Genomic DNA, 6,535 nt, shown 5'->3' with positions numbered 1-6,535 from the left:
TGCAAACTTTATTCATGTTTCAGAATCCATTCCGAGAGGAATTCTAAATAGAGATTGAATGGTTTTAGATTAATTTATGGTGTTCTTTCCTCAGCCGGAAGATAAAGTAACTGTTCTCCGTAAGTTGATCTACTCTGTCAATTCAGGACATTTTTCTACAAATGCATTCAATGAGAAATATTAGAAGTGATTGATAAAGATATTTTATGATGAAAACAGACCACGGAGGGTAGGGATATGATTTCTTTGGGTACTTTTGAGAGAGCCAGTGATCTACCTTCTAATTTTGTCCTTTAGAATCTTCAAATTTTTGCTGACCACAGAAAATTAGCTATGAGAAACAATTACTGAAGGTCCTCCAAGTGGTGAAGACCACACCAAAGATGTAAACTAACAATTTAGGTGGGGACTATAGTTTGTAACTTTTTAAAATTTAGCCAAGTTTTGTTGTTGTTTGTTTTTTTGTTTTGTTTTCAGAATCCTAGTGTGTGTAAAACTGAGTAATCACAATGTATCAAAAAATGGGGTGGGCAAGGCGCAGTGGGGGCTGCGCTTTGTGTGCAGCAGTGAGCTGTGGTCTGCTGGGTGCAGGATGCCGAGGGCGGCGGCATGGAGGTGCTGAGCAGGGTAGGCGAACCAGGCTTCACTGATCAGTAGTACATCATCAGCAGAGGCTCCACAAGGGCAAGCTAGAGTACCTGGTCGAGTGGCACAGCCGGTCCTCCAAACACAACTCTGGGAGCCAGAGGAGGACATCTTGGACCCGAGGCTGCTCCTGGCCTTCCAGAAGAAGGAACAGGAGAAAGTGATACATAGTAGGAAGAGAGAAGAGAGACCCATGGGCAGGCCAAGGAAGCACACAGTCCTGTCCTCCTGCAACTGGAGCTCCAAGCTCAAGGAACCAGATACACTCTCCAAACCCAAATCCTCTTCCTCCACATCGTCCTCCTCTTCCTCAGCTGAAGAAGATGACAGTGACCTGGACTCCAAGAGGGCCCCGGGGCCATGAAACCCACCCAGTGCTTCAGAAAAAAAGCCCAGATCCTGGTAGCCAAGTCAGAACTGAGGGATCCCATTCGAAAAAAGCAGGGGCGCAAGGCTCTACCCCGGGAACAGAAGACAGTTCGGAGACCTGTAAGCCTGGTCAAGGTGCTAAAGACCACGAGGAAGGATCTGGGGACCTCAGCCACCAAGTTACCCCCTCTGCTCAGTGCTCCTGTAGCATGCCTGGCTGCTCTGAAAGCCCACACCAAAGAGGCCTGTGGTGGTGCCAGCACTATGGACAGTCTGATGAAAGGAACGGCCGGGAGCCACAACTGAGGTGGCATCAGCTGGCAGAGCTGTATCATACTCTACATGAACCGTATGAGCCAGTTAGGCTCAGGCTGCCAGCCGACTGGCACTCAAGGCCTAGGCTACCAACAAGTGCAGCCTCGGGAAAGACTTGAAAGTGTGTTCGCAGAAAGGGGAGCTAAGAGTAAGCCCCGCAGGAAGCAAGGTACCAAAGGCCCGTGGCAGTGGAGCTGCAGAGCAGCAGAGAGGGAAAAATTCAGCGAGTCCAGGTTCCCAGCTGGCACCCACTCAGGAGTTGAGCCTTCAGGTCCTTGACTTACAGAGCATCAAGAACTGTGTGTCTGGTATGGGCCTGCTCGCTCACCATGCCACAGCCACCCAGGCTATTTCTTCTACCAACCAGGCACAGGGAAAGGTCCTGGAAGCGGCCCCATAGGAGTTAACATGACCAACACCCCATAGACACCAACAAAGGGGAAAAACTGACTTGCAAGACAACAGCTCTGCCCGCCCTTTCGGTCAAGAGGGACACCTGTAAAAGCATTGCTGTCTCTGGTCTGCAGGAGGGCCACATAGTCCTGGGAGAAGGCCAAAAGCCACCTGCACTGTGGAATATGAGCACAAGAGAAAATAGTTCTGACTCAGACCCCGACTCATCATCCTTGTTTCCTAGTGCTGGGCAGAGCCTGTCAGTAGCTATCCAGACCAACAAGGACTGGAAACCCACCCGCAGTCTCACTGAGAACATCTTTGTCATGGATGTCACAGACAACCTCATCACTGTCACCGTGAAGGAGTCTCCCATCAGTGTGGGCTTCTTCAACGTGAGGCATTACTGAGACCATTGACCAAGTCAGACTTGCCTTCCAGTCTCTGGTTTTGTTTTGATGCCTGACAAGGGGGCTGGGGGGCGGGGAGGGCAGCTCTACTCTGTCCTGAGACTTAGGGCTGGAAGATGGCTTCCTGGTGATTCTACTTCTCTGGACCTCCACTGCAATCTGTCCTGTCATCTCAGGAAAGTCTGGCGTCCACTGACTTGAAAGCTGCCTGCTTGGACAAAGCATCCTTTCTTGGAGTCCCTCCTTGACCTAGTGAGATCTTCCCCCTCCCTGACCAAATCCCCAGCCCAATGAGGAGAGGGGTGGGGCTGGCAGGACCTTCCCCCAAGTCCACCAGTGGCAGGGCCTTTCTGGTGAGGGAGGTGCTCTGTGATTTGCAAGTAAGGCTCTGGCTTCATTTTTTTTTAAAAGGCTAACTAGTTGTGGAGTTGGGCTCAAGGACCTTGCAGAACTCTTCAGTCTCTACCCCTGGTGTGGTGTCCTCTCTAGCTGCAGTTGTAGTCCCAAAGCTCAGATAGGGTTTGGAGTTCCTGCACTAAAATGTACCTGGGTGCTACTGAACTTGGGAACAGAAGGAGTCATGTTATTTTTCCCTCCTTCCTGCAAGCAGGCCTGAGCCCCAGTTAGAAGTAAACCTGTTCCCCCCTGGATCCAGACCCATCTCCCTGATTTGGCCCACTAAATTGCATTCTAGTTCTGTGGTCTGACACTCCTGGGCTTGGGGAAGGAGTAGGGTTAGAAATCCAGAGCAGGCTGAAATAGGAGCTGGGAATCCTCAGAAAGCAATTTTCCCCACTACTAGGAGTTTTATTAGTAGGGCCCCATAAGTCACCATGGTAGCTCCAGTGTGGGAATACAGGTGTTCCATGGGACCTTTCTAGACTGGACATCTCTAGACTACTGTGTAAGCATATCCTGTAGTCAATCCTGGTGCAGAGACCGGTCCGGTGAGTGAACCATTCTTGGGTCCCGTTTTCCCTGACAGTCCTCTCACATGTTTGGGAGCTTGTGTTTCCTTCCTCTGTCGCTGAGAAGCAATATCCCTATGCCATCTGTGTGGTGGGGTAGTTTGGCAGCCCACCTGGCATAGGGCCCTAATTCCTTCCTTGTCTTCTGAGATCCTCTCTAGATGACTTCTCCCCTGTTCCCCATCCCAGGTAGCTGTCTTGAATCTACCTTGTCAGATTGCTGGCCAATGTCAGGATTTTTCTGTCCTGGAATCTCACTATGGGGCATGACAATCTGGTCAGTGGGTCTGTGATGCCAAAAAGTGGGGGTGGTATGAAACCCTTGTTTCTACTTCTGCCATTGACTGATCAGCCAGTGGGTGTGGGCTCTTCACTCCAGCTACCTTGAAGGGAAGCATTTCCCCTTTTAAAACCTGCTAAGCAGTGACCTGAGGTGTCTGGGACCTGCCACGCTTTCAGGGTGCACCCCACCCCTGCCCCCAATAGCTTACTCTGCACACCAAGTAAGATGGTCTTTGTGTAACCAAGCTGACCTCAGCATTGTGCGTTTTGGGGAAGACCCATATCCATAGCTCCCAATAGATGCCTTGATGTGCCAGGGGCCCATGTTACTGTCAGCAGGAGCTACCACTGGGAATTCAAGGGCAGGAAGTGAGTAGCAAGGGGCAAAGAGTTCCCTACTGGGCCATTAGCTTCCTTCCCTGTCCTCAGCCAGGGTCCTTTGCTGCCTCATCCAAGGTTTGCAGCTTCCATGCCAGACACTGCCTTATGGGCACCTTCATGTGTATTGGGGGTCCCATGAGATATTGGAGAAGTGATGGTGTTTATGCCTTTTTATTTTTACCGGTTACATAAGTCCCAAACTTGAAATCTATAAATCCTTTCCTCTCAGCCACTTTGCCTTCTCGTGTGTTTTTCCTGGTGCTGTGACCCCATCGGTCAAAGCATATATGTGTAGGACAACAGCAGGAAAGCCCCCTGGAGTGCCACCATTCGCTCTGAGTCAAGTTCTTGTGTTTACCAATAGTAAAGTACTTGGTTTAAAAATATGAAAGAACAGAAGTGGAAAAGGGGGACTGGAAACAAGAGAATAGGTGAGTTTTAGAAGTGTGAATATAAAACAAGAGACAAATAGTCTACATTTTCAATCAGAGAGACTCCATTTTATTAGGAAGCCCATTTCCTTACCACATTTCCTATTGAAACACAGAAATCAATTCCAGCTCTGTGAATCTACTTGTGGGTCACTATTAACATCCTACTGGTGGACGTTCCTTTCTGTTTTCCAGCCTGGTATCTTAATCATTTTTGACCACTTTCTTCCTGGAGACTTTCTTCCTATTTATAACGGCCTGACGTCTCATCCATCTCCCATGTGCTGCACACATTTTACGCACTAGATTATTTTTCAACTCCATCATTTGCTTAGTCGGTAGTCACTTTAAGTTTCTCCTCCCTGTTGTATCTTACCTACATTTCATCTGTGGGGTAGTTGATGCATTTGACCACGTACAGTAATATACACTGTGAATTCCCGAAGTCATGTACCTGATGGCTAAGTACTAACATTGTTTGTGTGCACGTACATGCTCTATTACAGCTATGACTGGTATACTATGCAAATAACCTCCTTAGCGTTTGTTACATCTGGGTTAATGTTTGGTTCAAGGAGAGATATTTTTCAAACAGCTGGTTAAATGAACATACACTTATTTTGATTATGAGATTGAGTGATAAAGATTAAATATGTACTAATTACAAGTTTACTCTCTTGTGACAGAAAAGAATGTAAGAGAGTACACTCCTGGGCATATTTTAAAGTTTTAACCTTTTTATTCTGACTATTCTTAAGTACATGAAGTATAGAAAGGCACATCCATTTATAACACATGTTATGTGGTTCCTGTAATACTTACACTGAATACATATTTACAGAATAGTTATGAACAGTAGGACCAAGTGTTTCTGGCTAAATGCACCAACTATTTTCTTCCAGGAAATCTTAGGCACTCAATAAACTTCACTGAACAAAATATAAGGAACTTCTAACAAATATATTACTCATAAGTTGTAGATAGGTAACTAAAGATGGTTAACAGAAATTCCTAATTTTAAACATACCTTTGCCAGGAAAAAATATGCAGAGGAAAAACAAGTGTAGTTACTGAAACCACAGAGTCCTGGCTCTGAGAAGAGAACTTTTCTATGAGATGCCATTGAGAGTGTTGGCACATATGCAAATAAATACATGCACCTCTTCCCAACACACAGTCTGTCATACAATAACAATTATAATTTTTCAATCTTCTATGCTAAATAGTAGAATATTTATGAAGAATAACTGTGTATAGCACAGATAGGTAGTTAAAATATAATATAAGGTGTCACTTTATGTCCAAGTTCCCTGCCGAAGCAACCAGCAGAGGAAGTCCTGAGGATATTGACAGAGACCACACCTGCAAGTCAAAAAATCCATAAAAATGCTGATGAGTATAATGAATATACCATATAAAAGGGGATTGATTGGATCAGTGTACATGCTACATGCCAAGGAGTTCTACAATGTCTGTCTGCATTCAGGAAAGGCTGTGACTCCAGTTGCTGCTTGGTCCCCAAGCCAGGAAACCTCAGCTGCCCCAGTAGAGCACTGAAGGTGTGGAGGACTTCTGAAGAACTAACTGTTTTGGTTCACTTTGGATCCCAAAGAAGCTGAGTTCCAGTGCTAGCAGAGATTGGTGGCAGCAGCAATAACAGAGTGGATGTACTCACTGGCAAGAGTGAAGTTGGGCAAGCCAGAAGCATACCTTCTCCCTAGTACCACATCATAGAAGACACTGCTCATTCTAAAGGAGGGTCTGCTTCAGGCAATACACAGCCAGGGGCACATCTCTTAGCCGATTCTAGATGTCATCAGGTTGATAAACAAGACAAACCAGTACCTTAATAATAATCTACGAAATTAAACTCCTTTTCAAATACTAAGTGGGAGTAAGGTTACTTGAAGACTGTGTATTAAAAACATACTAGGAAACCAGTCATAAGCAGAGGAGCACGGCCTTGTTTGTGGTGGGAATCAATGATGCCATGTTTACCTGAAGGCCTCACAATCATTCTCCCATGTCAGTGTTTTTAAGATGCAAGATTGTTGTTACTATTTTCATGAGTTTAAATTAAACTCACAGAGATCGTCACTAACCTGAGATTGCACAGCCTAGAAGTGGTGATGTAAATTGGCTGGGTTCTTTTTAACTGAAGACTCCCAGCACTGCTGCACAGAATAACCAGATTTTATATTAAATAAGAAATCAGTGGGGATGTGAAACATGTGATTTAAAAGCAACAAAATATTGTTCATTTATCAGGTTTTCTCTGAAGTTGCTGAGTTGCTGGTTAAAAATTCAAACCTAGTAAGAATTCTAAGATATTGTTAGTAGA

General features: G+C 45.7%; 1 pseudogene; it reads left to right on the top strand.

Moving 5' to 3' along the window:
• The first annotated feature begins 609 nt into the window (after positions 1-609).
• Cbx2-ps1 (chromobox 2, pseudogene 1) lies at positions 610-2,132 on the top strand (annotated as a pseudogene).
• Positions 2,133-6,535: the final 4,403 nt, after the last annotated feature.

This window comes from Rattus norvegicus, chromosome 11, assembly GCF_036323735.1.
Source record: "Rattus norvegicus strain BN/NHsdMcwi chromosome 11, GRCr8, whole genome shotgun sequence".
Taxonomy (NCBI): Eukaryota; Metazoa; Chordata; class Mammalia; order Rodentia; family Muridae; genus Rattus; species Rattus norvegicus.
Note: the sequence above shows the minus strand (reverse complement) of the source record. Positions and strands in the feature narration are given on the sequence as shown.